This window comes from Ambystoma mexicanum, chromosome 2p, assembly GCF_040938575.1.
Source record: "Ambystoma mexicanum isolate Mex_15411 chromosome 2p, UKY_AmexF1_1, whole genome shotgun sequence".
Lineage (NCBI taxonomy): Eukaryota > Metazoa > Chordata > Amphibia > Caudata > Ambystomatidae > Ambystoma > Ambystoma mexicanum.
The window spans coordinates 685,787,965-685,807,900 of record NC_090923.1 but is presented as its reverse complement, the minus strand read 5'-3'; positions in this window follow the sequence as shown (position 1 = coordinate 685,807,900).

Genomic DNA, 19,936 nt, shown 5'->3' with positions numbered 1-19,936 from the left:
GGGCCTGGTGGAGGGTGACCCTGGTGGCTGGGGGGTGGGGGTGGTGGGAGACATGGGTGGGGGCCTGGTGGAGGGTGACCCTGGTGGCTGGGGCGTGGGGGTGGTGGGAGACATGAGTGGGGGCCTGGTGGAGGCTGCCCCTGCACTGCTGGTGGGTGGGGGTGGTGGGAGACATGAGTTGGACATGGGTGGGGGCCTGCTGGCAGGTGCCCCACAGTGCTGGGGGGTGGGGGTGGTGGGGGACATGAGTGGGGGCCTGGTGGAGGGTGACCCTGGTGGCTGGGGGGTGGGGGTGGTGGGTGACATGAGTGGGGGCCTGGTGGAGGGTGCCCCTGCACTGTTGGGGGGTGGGGGTGGTGGGAGACATGAGTGGGGGCCTGGTGGAGGGTGCCCCTGCACTGCTGGGGGGTGGGGGTGGTGGGAGACATGGGTGGGGGCCTGGTGGAGGGTGCCCCTGCACTGCTGGGGGGTGGGGGTGGTGGGAGACATGGGTGGGGGCCTGGTGGAGGGTGCCCCTGCACTGCTGGGGGGTGGGGGTGGTGGGTGACATGAGTGGGGGCCTGGTGGAGGCTGCCCCTGCACTGCTGGTGGGTGGGGGTGGTGGGAGACATGAGTTGGACATGGGTGGGGGCCTGCTGGCAGGTGCCACACAGTGCTGGGGGGTGGTGGGGGACATGAGTTGGACATGGGTGGGGGCCTGCTGGCAGGTGCCCCACAGTGCTGGAGGGTGGGAGTGGTGGGGGACATGAGTGGGGGCCTGGTGGAGGGTGACCCTGGTGGCTGGGGGGTGGGGGTGGTGGGAGACATGGGTGGGGGCCTGGTGGAGGGTGACCCTGGTGGCTGGGGGGTGGGGGTGGTGGGAGACATGAGTGGGGGCCTGGTGGAGGCTGCCCCTGCACTGCTGGTGGGTGGGGGTGGTGGGAGACATGAGTTGGACATGGGTGGGGGCCTGCTGGCAGGTGCCCCACAGTGCCTGGGGGTGGGGGTGGTGGGGGACATGAGTGGGGGCCTGGTGGAGGGTGACCCTGGTGGCTGGGGGGTGGGGGTGGTGGGTGACATGAGTGGGGGCCTGGTGGAGGGTGCCCCTGCACTGCTGGGGGGTGGGGGTGGTGGGAGACATGAGTGGGGGCCTGGTGGAGGGTGCCCCTGCACTGCTGGGGGGTGGGGGTGGTGGGAGACATGGGTGGGGGCCTGGTGGAGGGTGCCCCTGCACTGCTGGGGGGTGGGGGTGGTGGGAGACATGGGTGGGGGCCTGGTGGAGGGTGCCCCTGCACTGCTGGGGGGTGGGGGTGGTGGGTGACATGAGTGGGGGCCTGGTGGAGGCTGCCCCTGCACTGCTGGTGGGTGGGGGTGGTGGGAGACATGAGTTGGACATGGGTGGGGTCCTGCTGGCAGGTGCCCCACAGTGCTGGGGGTGGGGGTGGTGGGGGACATGAGTTGGACATGGGTGGGGGCCTGCTGGCAGGTGCCCCACAGTGCTGGGGGGTGGGGGTGGTGGGGGACATGAGTGGGGGCCTGGTGGAGGGTGACCCTGGTGGCTGGGGGGTGGGGGTGGTGGGAGACATGGGTGGGGGCCTGGTGGAGGGTGACCCTGGTGGCTGGGGGGTGGGGGTGGTGGGTGACATGAGTGGGGGCCTGGTGGAGGGTGCCCCTGCACTGTTGGGGGGTGGGGGTGGTGGGAGACATGAGTGGGGGCCTGGTGGAGGGTGCCCCTGCACTGCTGGGGGGTGGGGGTGGTGGGAGACATGGGTGGGGGCCTGGTGGAGGGTGCCCCTGCACTGCTGGGGGGTGGGGGTGGTGGGAGACATGGGTGGGGGCCTGGTGGAGGGTGCCCCTGCACTGCTGGGGGGTGGGGGTGGTGGGTGACATGAGTGGGGGCCTGGTGGAGGCTGCCCCTGCACTGCTGGTGGGTGGGGGTGGTGGGAGACATGAGTTGGACATGGGTGGGGGCCTGCTGGCAGGTGCCCCACAGTGCTGGGGGGTGGTGGGGGACATGAGTTGGACATGGGTGGGGGCCTGCTGGCAGGTGCCCCACAGTGCTGGGGGGTGGGAGTGGTGGGGGACATGAGTGGGGGCCTGGTGGAGGGTGACCCTGGTGGCTGGGGGGTGGGGGTGGTGGGAGACATGGGTGGGGGCCTGGTGGAGGGTGACCCTGGTGGCTAGGGGGTGGGGGTGGTGGGAGACATGAGTGGGGGCCTAGTGGAGGCTGCCCCTGCACTGCTGGTGGGTGGGGGTGGTGGGAGACATGAGTTGGACATGGGTGGGGGCCTGCTGGCAGGTGCCCCACAGTGCTGGGGGGTGGGGGTGGTGGGGGACATGAGTGGGGGCCTGGTGGAGGGTGACCCTGGTGGCTGGGGGGTGGGGGTGGTGGGTGACATGAGTGGGGGCCTGGTGGAGGGTGCCCCTGCACTGCTGGGGGGTGGGGGTGGTGGGAGACATGAGTGGGGGCCTGGTGGAGGGTGCCCCTGCACTGCTGGGGGGTGGGGGTGGTGGGAGACATGGGTGGGGGCCTGGTGGAGGGTGCCCCTGCACTGCTGGGGGGTGGGGGTGGTGGGAGACATGGGTGGGGGCCTGGTGGAGGGTGCCCCTGCACTGCTGGGGGGTGGGGGTGGTGGGTGACATGAGTGGGGGCCTGGTGGAGGCTGCCCCTGCACTGCTGGTGGGTGGGGGTGGTGGGAGACATGAGTTGGACATGGGTGGGGTCCTGCTGGCAGGTGCCCCACAGTGCTGGGGGGTGGGGGTGGTGGGGGACATGAGTTGGACATGGGTGGGGGCCTGCTGGCAGGTGCCCCACAGTGCTGGGGGGTGGGGGTGGTGGGAGACATGGGTGGGGGCCTGGTGGAGGGTGACCCTGGTGGCTGGGGGGTGGGGGTGGTGGGTGACATGAGTGGGGGCCTGGTGGAGGGTGCCCCTGCACTGCTGGGGGGTGGGGGTGGTGGGAGACATGAGTGGGGGCCTGGTGGAGGGTGCCCCTGCACTGCTGGGGGGTGGGGTGGTGGGAGACATGGGTGGGGGCCTGGTGGAGGGTGCCCCTGCACTGCTGGGGGGTGGGGGTGGTGGGAGACATGGGTGGGGGCCTGGTGGAGGGTGCCCCTGCACTGCTGGGGGGTGGGGGTGGTGGGTGACATGAGTGGGGGCCTGGTGGAGGCTGCCCCTGCACTGCTGGTGGGTGGGGGTGGTGGGAGACATGAGTTGGACATGGGTGGGGTCCTGCTGGCAGGTGCCCCACAGTGCTGGGGGGTGGGGGTGGTGGGGGACATGAGTTGGACATGGGTGGGGGCCTGCTGGCAGGTGCCCCACAGTGCTGGGGGGTGGGGGTGGTGGGAGACATGGGTGGGGGCCTGGTGGAGGGTGACCCTGGTGGCTGGGGGGTGGGGGTGGTGGGAGACATGAGTGGGGGCCTGGTGGAGGGTGCCCCTGCACTGCTGGGGGGTGGGGGTGGTGGGAGACATGGGTGGGGGCCTGGTGGAGGGTGCCCCTGCACTGCTGGGGGGTGGGGGTGCAGGGGGACATGAGTGGGGGCCTGGTGGAGGTTGACCCTGCACTGCTGGGGGGTGGGGGTGGTGGGTGACATGAGTGGGGGCCTGGTGGAGGGTGCCCCACAGTGCTGGGGGATGGGGGTGGTGGGGGACATGAGTGGGGGCCTGGTGGAGGGTGACCCTGGTGGCTGGGGGGTGGGGGTGGTGGGTGACATGAGTGGGGGCCTGGTGGAGGGTGCCCCTGCACTGCTGGGGGGTGGTGGGAGACATGAGTGGGGGCCTGGTGGAGGGTGCCCCTGCACTGCTGGGGGGTGGGGGTGGTGGGAGACATGGATGGGGGCCTGGTGGAGGGTGCCCCTGCACTGCTGGGGGTGGGGGTGCAGGGGGACATGAGTGGGGGCCTGGTGGAGGTTGACCCTGCACTGCTGGGGGGTGGGGGTGCAGGGGGACATGAGTGGGGGCCTGGTGGAGGTTGACCCTGCACTGCTGGGGGGTGGGGGTGGTGGGAGACATGAGTGGGGGCCTGGTGGGGGCTGCCCATGGTGGCAGGGGGGTGGGGGTGGTGGGAGACATGAGTGGGGGCCTGGTGGAGGGTGCCCCTGCACTGCTGGGGGGTGGGGGTGGTGGGAGACATGGGTGGGGGCCTGGTGGAGGGTGCCCCTGCACTGCTGGGGGGTGGGGGTGCAGGGGGACATGAGTGGGGGCCTGGTGGAGGGTGACCCTGCACTGCTGGGGGGTGGGGGTGGTGGGAGACATGAGTGGGGGCCTGGTGGGGGCTGCCCATGGTGGCAGGGGGGTGGGGGTGGTGGGAGACATGAGTGGGGGCCTGGTGGAGGGTGCCCCTGCACTGCTGGGGGGTGGGGGTGGTGGGAGACATGGGTGGGGGCCTGGTGGAGGGTGCCCCTGCACTGCTGGGGGGTGGGGGTGCAGGGGGACATGAGTGGGGGCCTGGTGGAGGGTGGCCCTGCACTGCTGGGGGGTGGGGGTGGTGGGAGACATGAGTGGGGGCCTGGTGGAGGGTGACCCTGCACTGCTGGGGGGTGGGGGTGGTGGGAGACATGAGTGGGGGCCTGGTGGGGGCTGGCCATGGTGGCAGGGGGGTGGGGGTGGTGCGAGACATGAGTGGGGGCCTGGTGGAGGGTGCCCCTGCACTGCTGGGGGGTGGGGGTGGTGGGAGACATGAGTGGGGGCCTGGTGGAGGTTGACCCTGCACTGCTGGGGGGTGGGGGTGGTGGGAGACATGAGTGGGGGCCTGGTGGAGGGTGACCCTGCACTGCTGGGGGGTGGGGGTGGTGGGAGACATGGGTGGGGGCCTGGTGGAGGGTGCCCCTGCACTGCTGGGGGGTGGGGGTGCAGGGGGACATGAGTGGGGGCCTGGTGGAGGTTGACCCTGCACTGCTGGGGGGTGGGGGTGGTGGGAGACATGAGTGGGGGCCTGGTGGAGGGTGACCCTGCACTGCTGGGGGGTGGGGGTGGTGGGAGACATGAGTGGGGGCCTGGTGGAGGGTGCCCCTGCACTGCTGGGGGGTGGGGGTGGTGGGAGACATGGGTGGGTGCCTGGTGGAGGGTGACCCTGCACTGCTGGGGGGTGGGGGTGGTGGGAGACATGGGTGGGGGCCTGGTGGGGGCTGGCCATGGTGGCAGGGGGGTGGGGGTGGTGGGAGTCATGAGTGGGGGCCTGGTGGAGGGTGCCCCTGCACTGCTGGGGGTTGGGGGTGGTGGGAGACATGGGTGGGGGCCTGGTGGAGGGTGCCCCTGCACTGCTGGGGGGTGGGGGTGCAGGGGGACATGAGTGGGGGCCTGGTGGAGGTTGACCCTGCACTGCTGGGGGGTGGGGGTGGTGGGAGACATGAGTGGGGGCCTGGTGGGGGCTGCCCATGGTGGCAGGGGGGTGGGGGTGGTGGGAGACATGAGTGGGGGCCTGGTGGAGGGTGCCCCTGCACTGCTGGGGGGTGGGGGTGGTGGGAGACATGAGTGGGGGCCTGGTGGAGGGTGACCCTGCACTGCTGGGGGGTGGGGGTGCAGGGGGACATGAGCAGGTGTGCAGGGTAGTCCCCTGTTTTGTGGGCTGCCTGCAGGGGCCGTGGAGGGTGTACAGGGAACACCTGTGAGGACCCACCCAGCCTAATTGCGTGTGATAATTCCCGCACACCCCTGTAATACACGTACCTGGCCAAATCGCATGTGAGAATTCCCGCGCACCCCTGTAATACACGTACCCAGCCGAATCGCGTGTAGAACTTCCCGTGTACCCCTGTAATACACGTACCCAGCCAAATCGCGTGTGATAATTCCCACGTACCCCTGTAATACACGTACCCTGGCCAATCGCGTGTAGAACTTCCCACGCACCCCTGTAATACACGTACCCTGGCCAATCGCGTGTAGAACTTCCCACGCACCCCTGTAATACACGTACCAAGCCAAATCGCGTCTGATAATTCCCGCGCACCCCTTTAATACACGTACCAGGCCAAATCGCATGTGAGAATTCCCGCGCACCCCTGTAATACACGTACCCAGCCGAATCGCGTGTAGAACTTCCCGTGTACCCCTGTAATACACGTACCCAGCCAAATCGCGTGTGATAATTCCCACGTACCCCTGTAATACACGTACCCTGGCCAATCGCGTGTAGAACTTCCCTCGCACCCCTGTAATACACGTACCAAGCCAAATCGCGTCTGATAATTCCCGCGCACCCCTGTAATACACGTACCTGGCCAAATCGCATGTGAGAATTCCCGCGCACCCCTGTAATACACGTACCCAGCCGAATCGCGTGTAGAACTTCCCGTGTACCCCTGTAATACACGTACCCAGCCAAATCGCGTGTGATAATTCACACGTACCCCTGTAATACACGTACCCTGGCTAATCGCGTGTATAACTTCACGCGTACCCCTGATATGCACGTTACCCGCTTTGCGTTCCTTATTTGGCAGCCCTGTGGACTGGTCCAGGGTTAGCGCTGCCCTTTGCGATGATTTAGCGATTTTGATGGCTTTTCCTTGCGCGAGGGCGTTTTTGGGGGCGTTACTGGCGCTGCTGCAGGGTCGCTGCGATACTCTGCGCCACGGCTGGTTTGGGAGCCTATAATCCATGAATACGCTGTGCGCGGAAATCGGTTTTAGCGCACGTGCCTGGCGCAGACAATCACACGCGGACACTCTGCGCCAGCCGCTTGCGACACTTTTCTGCGAAATTCTATGAATTACCCTGATAGTATTTTATCTGTTTACGTAGGATTATTTCAGTTTCTAATGTGTCACAAGTATTCTGCTGCTTTTTCTAGATCGTCGGAGGTCGCCTCAGTAGAGCACAGTTCTTGGATATAGTTTCAAGACTTATGACGTTTTTGATCCTATGTTAGGATTCTCCAAAGGATCAGCTCCCTCATTCCCTGTTTTTGATGCCTAAGGAGACAGAGTATAAGGAAGTTATTCTTGTTTTTTCATGAGGTGCAACTCGCATTGCAGACAGAGTGGTGCTTGTGTTGGTACTCAGTTCAGTCTCACAAACTCTTTCAATCTCCAGCTAGTCCAGATGTCACCCCATTACAGACAGCTGTCATCTCCTACTCATAACTCTAGTAGGATAAATAAAGCGGAAGAGGGATAAAGAGCTCAGAAACTCATTCTCGCATCCTTCCACTGACTTGCAATCACTTAACAGACCCAATTTGAAACACTTACTCTAAACCTCAACCTGAAAAGGAAATTGATCAAAGCGACTCCTCATCCAAACATTGTGGACCATGAAAGAATCATATTGGACAGCATATTGAATAACAATGGATTAATTGGGCCTCATTACGCAGATGGCGGTAAGTGTTTACCGGTACCGCTAAGTGTACCAGTGCCGGTAAACCCTTACCGCCTTACTATGAGGTCCCTTTGTGGGTCACTACCTTAAGGACAGGACCCGCAAAAGGACCTTGGAGGTAATTACGGTACTGCAATTTGCGGTACCGTAATTACCACCTTCCCCATTCCTATTGAGCCCTATGGGGGCAAAAATGGGAATGGGGAAGTGCCATGGTGAATAGGGAATTACCACCCCCACACACCTTGGAATAGGGCGGAAATTCCACCATTCACCATGGCGGACTCAGTAAAATACCGGCGGCAACCATGGCACTAATAGCGCCATGGTTACCGCCATCCGTGTAATGAGGCCCCTTGTCTTAATACAGTCAACCATGGGCTCATTGAACAGATTGAGTGGCACACAGTGATAATTATTTGGTGATGATTTCAAGTTTGTCAAAAGGAGGATTTTTCGTTTTTTCTGTATGCACCTACTTTTTACTTATTACATTTGTGTAATACTCAGACCTAGAGGTAGGACGGCGTTTGTACAGAAACAAACATGAGGAGGTAAGTCAGAACCTCAGAAGACAGAAGGCATTATTTAGTCATATTTGTTAAATAACCAAGTCTTCACAAGTTTTCTGAAGGACAAATAGGAGCGCTCATCTCTTATATTAGTTGTCAGGGAGTTCCAGAGAGAGGGTTCTGTGAACAGAAGTGGACACTTCAAGCTCTTTGTTTTTGAATCTTGGGGTGACCAGGTTTAGGCTGGCCGATGATCGTAGGCAGCAAACCTGAGGCTTGAGGGCAATACTGTTGTGAAGGTAACATGGAGCCTCTTTGAAAATGCATTGGTGAGGAACGGACAAAATCTTTCATTCAATGCAGGCCTTGATGGAGAGCCAGTGCATGTTTCGTCTGGTAGCTGGGATATGATCGGAGTGAAATAATCCCAATTCTGCACAAATGGCTTTATTTTGTAGGAGTCAAAGTTTAGCAAGATTTCTGTAAAGGTTCCCATGAGGAGTGTATTGCAATGGTTCAACGTACTGTTTATGAGGGACCTTGCAAGTGTCAAACAGTAGTCAGGAGTGAGGAACTTGCTACTCAGGGAGATAAGTTTATAGGTATAAATCGTGGATGATGAAAGGACGTTGATATGTTTGGTCATAGTGAGATCCATATGCAGGTAAATGCCCAGGGCTTTGACGTGTTTCGAGACTGGTATGTTCTTGCCATCAATAGTGAAGGAGGAGAAGACAAAGTCTAGGTTTTTGAGCCGGTATGGGTAGTCCACTATGAGCAGCTACTTTTTTACATCAATGAGACAGAGGTTGTAGGTCGCCATCCAGTTTTGGATGATGCTTTCACCTTAATTGCGGCAGCAGTATCATCATGATGGTTTCCTTTAATGGGGATGAGGATCTGTGTGTCATCCGCATAGTTGTTGTAGGTAATTCCAAGGGAGTTAAGAAGGTCAAATAGGGGCTTGGTGTAAGTGTTAGAGGTTTGAGGAAAGGCAGGATCCTTGGGGGGCTCAGAAAGGGTCTGCAATAGTGTTGATGCAGAGTTTCCAACGAAGACCCTAGATGTGCAATCACTTAGGAAGGATGAAACCCAAATGGTGGCCTCAGTGGTGAAGTGGAAATTAGAGACAGTATGACATCAGAGGGTGTCATGGTCTACCAGGTCAAATGCACCAGAGTGGTCAAGAAGGAGCAGAATAGCCAGGTTCCCTGAGTCCTGGATATTGTCTAGCTGGATTTTAAGATCTAGCAGAGCAGTTTCGGTGCTATGTTTAGGCCGGAAGCCTGATTGTCTCCCCCCTAGCAGGTGGTGGTTTTCAAGGAAAAGCTGTATTTGGAAGTAGGCCATGTGATCCAGGATTTTGAGGAGGAAAGGGACAGAGGTGAAGGGCAGTAGTTGGGAGGGAGGGAGGAGTCTAGCAGGGGTTTTCTTAGTAAGGGGGTAACAAAGGCAGCTTTGAGGCTGGTGGGAACAGAGCTGGTTTGAAAGGGGGTGATCATAAATTCACTGATACTAGGGGTAAGGGTGGTGGTACAGAATTTGATGATATGGGCAGGGCAGGCATCACCTTTACAGCGGATGTTTGAGTGCTTGGATAGTTTCAAGAACACTTGAGAAACTTGGGGAAACTGAAAGGTGTGGGAGGGGGTTTTGGGCGAGAGTGGTGGCGTCAGTGTGTTTAATGACAGTGGTTTTTCAGCAAGTTGTGAATTTGTCCATTATTCTATTCATATTAACAAAAGCAGTTTGGATGGTGGAGCACCAGTCTTTATCTGATCTGGTCAGGGAGCAGGATGGGATTAGATTCTCTAACACTTTGAGTTGGAGATGGCATTGGAAATTATGGTGGTATACGAATAAGCTTTAGATGAACATGCAGACTTTTTGTAGGTATCCGAGGCAGTGGTGAGATTTCCACAGTTGGAGGGGGTGGGATTTTCCTCCAGAGGTGTTCTAGAGCTCTTTTGTGTCTACGGAGGAGGACCAGGTCTTCAGAGAACTCAATATTAGCTGGTGTATGTGGTTCTAGTGTTTTGGGTTTGAGAGGAGAATACACATCCATGGTGTGGAGAAGGCCTTGAGTGTAGTGGTCTGCTAAGATTTGAGGATAATTGCTTGTCGAGGTCAATGGGGTAAAAAGAGTTAAGAGAGAAAGCGCAAGTAACTCTTCAGTGAATTTGCGAGTATTTCAGTGGATGGAAGGGTTGGGAGGGAGTATGTGGTTGATCCATGGGAGGGAATGTGACAGGACAAATTCAATAAGGGAGTGGTCAGACCAGGGCATTGGGTTGATGGCTGAAATAGTGATAGAGGCTTTCATGGTTTGGACACAGGCCAGTATGCAACCTACAGAGTGAGTAGGAGTAAAGACAAGCTGAGTAAAGTTCTTCTCTGCAGAAGAGTTGGCAAGGGCTGTAGCTTTGTTATCAGTGGGATAATTGTTAAGCAGATTGAAGTCACCCAAATGGATGAATTTAGTGTTAGGCTTAATGAGAGGGGTCAGCAGCAAGGGAATGCCTGATTCTGGGGAACTTGGAGAGTTGGGTTGCGGATAGAGGAGTAGGAGGTTGTAGAATGCCTGAGGGTTGATGGTGAGTTTGGTTGGAAGCATTTTGTAACCTGATACCAGAGGGGTGGGGATTACCATGATTTGTAGGGATGATTTAGCGATGAGGGAGACGCCATCATCTGGTGCACTAGGGCAGTCAGCCCTAAATATAGAGTAGTTGGGGGGAATGGCTAAGAAAGTAGGGGGCCCGAAGCACTATGGAGACAGGATTCTGTGGTAACAAGGATTTCTAGGTGTTGATCAAAAATGTGTTCATAGACTGCAATGGGATGAGCACTAAGAGAGCGTACATTTAATAATGTGCCACTTAGAGTTGCAATCTGATTAGCAACGGGCATGGGCAAGGTAAGGGGTTTTTGGCATATACCCTCGAGGTAGGGGTGTCAGTGATATAAGGGCGGGGCAAGCAGGTGGAGTGGTTTGCATGGAGAGCCTTGCACATCTAACTTCACCCTCAATGGGTAGATTCATGTCAGAGGAGGGTGATGTGGCTCCTAATGTGCGAGCTCGAAGTTTACAAAGTCGATGTGCACTGGAACATGCGCAGGAGAGGGGGCAGCCGGGCTCCGTGGCAGGGTAATAATATTGTAGATGGGGAGATGGGCTGGGCAGGATGGAGGTGAGCAAGGTGAGGGCGAGTACCTGTTACTCCCAATGAAGATGTGGGGATGAGTTGGGGTGGAAGGGATGAGGTTAGGAAGGGTTTGAAGGTTCATGGGTGGTGGGGCGATTCTCCATGTTGCAAGGCTGATCTATACTGGGCAGAACGGTGTAACACAGGGGGACACATGGTAGTGCATTCCAAAATGCGGGTAGTCGAATGTGGCTGTGTAAATGGGATAGGTGGTGGATTAGGGGGCATGGAAAGGCATAGTGGACAAATGTTTAAATGTGAAGAGGGTCACTCTGTCATGAGTGGCTGGTCTGGTCTGGGCTGGCTGGCGTGATGTAGCACAGGGGAGCTGCATGCCAGTGCATTCCAAAATGCTAGCAGTAGAAAGTGGTGACAGAAATGGGGTGGGGATTCACTAGAGGGGCATGGTAAAGCACAATCACCAAATGTTTTACATGTGAAGAGGGTCAATCTGTCCTGAGTGGCTGGTTTGGCCGATGCAGTGTTGCACAGGGGGCTGCATGGAAGTGCGCTCCAAGATGCTGGTAATGAAAAGTGGCAGCAGAAATGGGGTGGGGGAGGGATATGGAGCCATGATGCGATATGGGTGAATAGGTTGTTGCATAGGCGACGGTCGGAGAAAGTGGGGTTCACCTTACCTTTAGTGCCATTATGAGGTTCATTTGCAAATTGGCTGAAGTAAATTGATTCACTGGAGGTGGCAAGTGGGTTAGGCAGGGCCTGTGGTGTTAGGATGGTCAACCAAGGGGCTGGGCAGCCTGGCATGCATGGTCAATCCCACACAGGCATCCTACGCCTTAAGAAGAGACCTTGAAGAGGGGCCGGCTCAGCCTACCAGCAAACTCATAATAGTGGTAAAGGTTGGGCCAGTGCCCAATCAGCTGTTTCAGATCCTGGCAGTGTTCGGAGTACATTGAAGGGCTCTGTGGTGGCATATTGGCATTTAGCAAGTGCTCCGGGCCAATGAAAAAGAGCCCAAGTGGGTTGCTGTAGTCGGATGCTTCGGCATCCAGGTGGTTCACCTTTGGTATGGTGCTGTAAGGTAGTGCATCTATCATATAGCTACCAGTAGATGCAGAAGAAGAAGAGGCCCAGACGGGCACCCAAGGCCTTAAGAGGAGGCCTTGAAAGGGGCCAGATTAGCCTGCCGTTCGACTCGTAATACTGGTATAGATTGGGCCAGTGCCTAATCAGCTTTTTAGGATCCAGTTGATGTTCAGGTGCATTGAAGGGCTCTGTGGCGGCCATCTTGGTGTCGAGCAAGTGTTACAGGGCAGTGATATGAAGCCTAATCAGGCTGCTGCATTCGGATGCTTTCGGCATCCATGTGGTGTGCCTTTGGTATAGTACTATAAGGTAGTGCATCTATCATGCAGCTACCTGTAGATGCAGAAGAAGAAGTGGCCCAGGCAGGCATTTTAGCCCTTAATAGGAGGCCTTAAAGAGGGGCCAGCTCAGCAAGCCAGCGGACTTGTAATGCTAGTATCTGTTGGACCGGTGCCCAATTACCTGTTTCAGATCCCGATAGTGATCGAAGTGTAATTATAGGCTCCATGGTGGCCATCTTGCAGTGGAGCAAGTACTCCAGGGCAGTGATATTAGCCCAAATGGGCTGCTGCAGTCACATGCTTCGACATACAGGTGGTGCTCCTTTGGTATCGCGCTATGAGGTAGTCCATCTATCATGCAGCTACCAGTAGAAGCAAAAGAAAGAGATTATGGTTGTGTAACCTTCTGTGGTCTTTTACGAGTTTGACCATCAAACTATGCTTGACTAATATATGTAACATGACAGAATCGATTTCCAGATGTGCTATATGTGCTGCATTTTACATTTGGTAATTTTCAATACATTGTCACCATGTAGGCAATAAATAATATCCCCTACCAAGTTTTTCTGCTTAAATGTATGTTGCATTACCCTTCTTTATTTAATTACGATAAATGTGACCATAAAACATATATTTTTTGCCGTCATCCCCCTCCCCCAATTTGACCCCTTATTCCTTTTCCCATAAATAATTCCCACAAAATATAACGTTCTCTATTTTGCCGCCACCTCTCCAGTTCCTTTCTTCCCCAACGCCTAAGACAAAGGCATGTCCCATGCTAAATCAGCGGCTGTGGCAGAAAGTGGGAAGATGTGCTAAAAATGTTCCACATTGTCAAGGGCCCTGATAGGACCCCATTATATCCATACACAATATAAACCCATCCTTGGTCCAGGGACACATAGAGTGCACGCATATTCAAAGTGTGGATTCAGCCCTGAAGCCCTGTTCAAACTTCACGATTCCAGGATATTGACTGCAGTGACTGGGTCCCAAGAAACTGCACAGACAAAGACAGGAGTTCCAGAAGAAGGTGGGGTTAGAGAAAGGTGGCGTCTACATTTTGGATAAGAGTAAACATCAGTGACTTACAATAAGTGTGCTCTTTCCAGATCTGCTAATTAATACTACTTCTTAAAACTATAGTTAATATGGGTCACGGCTAAACTCTACATTTCTAACCATAGGTGCTCTAGTCCCAGGAGAAGAGCGTTATTTCTTACTGGTGTGTGAAGATGTTTAACACACCCAGTTAACCATCCATAGTGGAAGACTCATACTTCCCCCACCATATATGCAAGGTATGTTCACTCTAAACAACATAATGGAGCATGGCGTTTTGTTAACAATATTTTTCATAAATTCTCTTTATATATTTTTTTGATTATAACTGTAGGGTGCATTTGGCATGTATTGATCATTTTGACGCCTTCTGGCCTTGACCGAGATCCTTGAAACTCAGGAGAGCTCCTTTCCAATATGCTAGAATGTCTTTAGTATTGTGCCAACAGGGCTACATTGACGAATTTATGTTTGAACTGCAATTGTTCTGAATACACTTGAGGAAAGGCATTTTGTTGATATGAATTTCATAGGTCTACTGTCTAGTTGATTGAAATAGCTTTATCCATTTATGTTTTGCATTTGATTTCATTTGGCTCAAGAAGAAGGGATAGACATCCCAAAACGTGTCAGCCACAGTTGAACTGTATACATGGATTATTATTCTTTATGAACACACTGTGCTAACAATCCGCTTGGTTTTTTCAGTTCAAATTCTTAATGGTGAATCCATTTTGACTAATTATTAAAACCTATTCGAGGTCTTTTTATGAATCTAATGAATGTTTGCCTGTTTTCTTGATATCAATCATATATTGTTGAATGAATATTAACAATCATACTTGACCATGTTCAACCATCACTTGATGGACTTGAAATAGAGTGCAGGGGACGGGAGGTTTCCTACCTTTGGATCCTCGTTTCTTTGTCTACCACCGTGTGGCCAGTACCAGCTGCCTGTTGCTGCAGAAGAGAAATCTCACCCTTCACACGAGTGTCAAGCTTCTGACGCAGACTGACTGCCCCCTCTGACTGAGGTCCTGAGGGGAATGGCTTACCTAGGCAGACTTCTGGCAGTAGCTCCTGCTGGGTGCCATCCTTACAATCCCTGTGATCACTTGCAGAGATATTGTCCCAGGGCGAGGCCTCTGTGTCAGAAGTGGTGTGTTGCGATCACAAGTTATTGAAACATAGGACAGCAGTTGGATTGTGATCGTTCCTCATATGTTCCTCGTGGCCGTATACCTGGTAAAAGGAATGAAACCACGAAGAGTGGGGTCCCAGGAAAGGGCCTTATCTGCCTTGGGTAGGGCTCAGAATTGTCCATTTGGAATACCCATTCTCTGACCAGTGGAAGTGCACCTGGATTCTCAACTGAGTGGAAATATTATGAAAGGTTTGGTTGCAATTGTATATGTACACTTGTTTAGGGCTTTGCCCGAAATAAAGTTCATTTGATGATGATAACATATTGTAAATTGGCAACAATGGCAAAACGAGTTGTTTGCTAAGTAGCACACCCAACATGTCGCGTTGTCATACCTTAGTTTAGTAATGAGTAACATTGGTTTCCAAGTACATTTAAGACACGTGCATACTGTTGCTTTAGAATAAGAGAAAGTCTGATTCATGCAACATTGATGGTATTGGTTGTTTACATTAAAAAGGAAGTATTTTGTAAAGCGCATTCAACATGATAATCATAGGTCATTTGAAAGTAAATCAGATGTCAATGCACCGCCAATATGCTGGTCATTAATATCTGCAGTCCTCTATCTTAAATCGGATGAATGATGGTGACCAACCGCACATATTAATATGATCCATTCCTATGTGCTTTCGAGTCACACCATAGCGTTTCTAAAATTAATATTCGAAGTTGATTTCAAAGACAATACAAATAACATTGCCTATGTTGTGAACGGTTTTCTAATAACAGGATAAATGGAGACTGCACTCCATTGGAATTGTGAAGCATGGCTGGTCAGTATTTGTTTTTATACTCAGCTGGAATGCATTATTTGCAATCAGGAGTTTCGAGGATAGGCAGTTGCTTACAGGCAATGTGTTCCTTGTGTCCACATGGTCCCAAAGTCATCTCTCTTCCATGGGACAGGATCCATGATGTTCTTGGCTTAATTCTTGGCATATTGAAGGTCACCACATTTTGAAAAAAAGGAACAGTCTTAAGACAATTCTATCTAGCGTGAACCAATCCAACAGTGCTGGCATTTGTTTAGACAGGCATGTACTGTTTTCATATATGTGTAACATTATAACTTTTATATATGGCAATTTTCGACAAATCTTTCCAATTATCCAATAGCATGTTACTACTTCTCTTTACCTTTGCGATATCAAAGAAAGCACGAGATAGGCTAAGTAGTTTAATTCAGAGATGTGTGTTGATATATGGCTTTTGCATTAAATAGCTGAAGGCACACATAGATAAGCAGTTTGTTATTTTATTTTACCAGAAGCGGTTTGATAGATACGATAAACCTTTTCAAACAGATGCTTTTGCAGACAGAAATGGATATTCTAAATTACCATAATGTGACAAGACGTTAGGCAATTATTATCTGAATGATTATGTTTAACCAATTACTTTTCATACAGCTGATTTTGCAGGCAGCAATTGCCATGTGTAATCGTCGTGGTGTAACAGTAAATTAGGTAGCATGCAGAATGTGCTACAGTTCATAGCAATGGCATATATGTAGCCACACTCAAATGCCAGACATATGTGTCATGTTCACATTTATTTCCTATACCATTTTGTTGTTTTTTTCTTTTTTTTTCTTTCTTTTATTCTCATACGGTAGCTAGTACTTCATGAACCAAAACTATAAAGGTACTCTTTGGATCTAAAGCGAACCAGGAAAGAAAATGAATGCCACAAGGTATTAAAACATCCCAGGCCAAAGTAATACATGATTACAACATGCATTGTTTAACAGGTTCATATAAACAGCAGGATGTCTGCTAATCAAAATACAAAAAAAAATATTCCACAGATGGCCATGGAACAAAATAAACCTACAAGAGATGGATCAGAGATCACTAACATCTGCTGAGCTCAGACATGGCAGGGTGAGTAGTGTGCAGGGAATTATGGAGTCAACATTGGAACTTGTTTCAGAATCCTTGGCTATTAGCCAGGGGTTCAGTAATTAAATCTGTACGGATTTCACTGTGAGTGTGGATTTGGTCACTCACAAACCTTTATATTCTTCATGGTAGCCCCATCAAGAAGGGAGACAAGGATGACTAGATTCATTTAGAGAACATAAGTGTAAGACATTGGGTTTCTCGCAGGTTCCGGTCAGTGACAAGGAAATGCCACACTGTAGGCTCAGGATCAGCTATTGAAGGAACACAAAGTTTGGGGTTTTAGTGTTTGCCTATGATTTAGCCTCAAAGTGCTCTTATGTTCTGAAACACTTAAAGACCCTGCTTATTACGGAGAATGAGCACCCGAGGTGCAGGCAGGCAGGCAGAGCATGGCCAGTTCGCGTGAATCCAAACCTCAAGCAGGAAAGGCTTCTTGGCACCTTTTTACTGTGGAAGGACATGAAAAGGAACCCTAGCCTGGATGCTCACTTTGTTTTGCAGGCAAAGATTTGAATTTGGGTCCCAGGTTTATGAAGGTTCCACATTCACACCTGCATTTGATTGATCTTCCTCTAAAGTGTGATTTCATCACTGGATGCGTGCACTGACTAGCACAGAAGCTGGGGCTGAACTCTTTTATGGATGAATGTCTGAATCACTGAACATCGAACTTGATACCGGTGCACCTGAATTCCACTCAAACGTGCCTGAACATTCAGGAGCTCTCTCCTACTAGTCCTAACAAGATGGCGTTTTTGATGCACACTCTGTTACAGACATTAGGCCTCATTACGAGGTTGGAGCTATTAGCGCCATGGCTGCCTCCAAAACCCTACCGACTCCGCCCTGGTGAATGGAGCAATTAACGCTCCATTCCAAGGCTGGCGGGAACGGTAATTCCCCATTCACCAGGGCCATTCCCCATTCCCATTTGAGCCCCCATAGGGCTCAATGGGAATGGGGATGAAGCTAATAACGGTACCGCAAATTGCGGTACCGTTATTAGCTCCAGAGTCTCTGTGTGGGTCCTGTCCTTAACACCTGGAAAAACCAGGAGTTAAGGGAGGACCCGCAAAGGGAACTCGTAGTAGGGCGATAAGGGATTACCGGCACCGGTGCCCTTACCGGTGCCGGTAATCCCTTACCGCCCACCTCGTAATCAGGCCCATTGATTGTAATTGTCTACCACCACCCAACTCTGGACCTAGTACAAATATTGCATACGTGAGTGTCATGTAAGGTGGTCACAGTGATTCTCTTCTCATTATTAGTCACAAAAGATGGTATGGATGTGCACTCTTATAGGCACTTCTGCCTCCCACCAACACCAGGATTTCTCCTCCCTTCAAGTCAATCATAACAAATCTGATGTGCATTCATGTCACGTGGGGTGATTACTGGGATACACTCTGCCTTAGTAATCACCAACAATTGTATATTTGTTCCACCCTCATATACAGTAACTGGATGTAATTGGCTACCACCAAAAAATGCTTTGACAAATAACCTGCCTGACATATTTAGATGTTCTACTTCTCCCTTCAACTAAATCTGATTTGTACTGTTTTCACCCTCAAATACTCTAGCAAACCACCTTCCTCTGTCTCTTCCTACAATACCGATCATGAACTCTAACTGCACATTTCCAATGTAAACTGCAATGCTGGATTTTCCCAAACCACCTAGACCAAACCTTGAAGGAAGTTAAGGATACTTACTGTGTGTGTATCGTTGGATATTTAGAGGATTATGATCACCCAGATAGTTCTGAGTCTATTGGTTAGGAATTCTACTAGAAATGCAGGTAAAGGGAGCTCTTTAAGGTCATAACGTTTTTATTGCCTTATATAGGAATGTGAGAGCATTCTGCACCTCTTCACAAGGTGATTCAATCACATTTCTATGAAGGTGCAAAATAGAACTATGGCCATGAGTATTAAAAGATACCCCCTCACTCGGCACAATTTATAAGAAAAATAACTGGCTGGCTAAGCTCCAAAGAACCAATTAGAAAGGCTGAATCCTTCCAAATCTGCATTCAAAAGGTCCCAGATTTGTCAGACATTGCAGACCTCTGAACGTCTGATTTGTAGAACTTCCTTTCCCAGCCTATAAAGCTTGAAATAGCTTGGCACGTGTTTATCTGTAGCCCCTGCTAGGAAAGTCAGATGCTAATGTTACCATAAACTCAGTTCCATCTCTCCTTTTGATTTCAGGTATATTGATATATATTTATTAACCTGTCAACATGCTGTAGCATGCTATGTTTTCAGAAAAACGAGAAAGGACTTACATTAGGGAGTGGTTTCAATGGTTGCAGCATCTTTCTGGAATTCCATTGTAGTTTTGCATCAGGAAGTATCAATGAGTCTTAGTCTACAACCAGCTCATAATATGGAAACTTCTGAACACCAGAGACACAAAGGTATCAGCAAAGCATGATTCAAGCCTGGATGTCACATGCCTACCTGAACCTCAACTCCTCATTACACGGTAGGCGGTAGGGATTTACCGGCACCGGTAAAATACCGGTACCGGTAAATCCCTGCCGCCTTACTACGAGGTCCCTTAGCGGGTTGGAGTTTTAACGCCTGCTTTTTGCAGGCGTTAAATACCAACCCGCTAAGTGACCTCGGAGCTTATTACGGCACCGCAAAATTGCGGTGCCGTAATTAGCGCCTTCCCCATTCCCATAGAGCCCTATGGGGCAGAAATGGGAATGGGGAAGGGCAATGGCGGAAGGGGGATTTACCGCCCCTCCAACCTTGGGATGGGGCGGTAAATCCCCTTTCCACCAAGGCGGTGCCGGTATTTTACCAGCATGAGCCATGGCGCTAATAGCGCCATGGCTCACCGCCTACCGTGTAATGAGGCCCTAAGTTCATTTTCCAAGCATACCCCAAAAAGCATGGATTCATGCCTCAACTTTCACCCAGTGCAAATGCTCTTGATTCTTCTATCAAGTGTGACCTCTCATTCAAAACACATATCGCCAAGAAGACCCAAGCAGGATTGTACCAACAAGTACTGCTCTGTAAGGTCAAGCCATTTACTCCTGCCCTGAGTTTCAGAACAGTTGTCCAAGCCTTGGTACTCTCGGAATCACCCAAAAAGACTGATACAAATTGCTTTAATGCGTGATTTGGGCGAGTTCCGGACGTTCAAAAATTCAGAACGGCTAAAAAGTTCAACCACATCACGCATTCAGATATGTGGGCTGCAGTGGTGTCCCTCGCACCCTTGCTAACTATATTGTGAGCAGGGGTTGTGGGGGTGTACCCCGCAGTCTTCCCAAAAAAAATGGCTGCAGGGGTGTCCCCCACAAGCACCACTCAAGATATTATGAGCGGCAGTTGTCCCAAAAATAAAGAAAAGCAATGGACTCTGCAGCGCCGGTTCCCAATCAC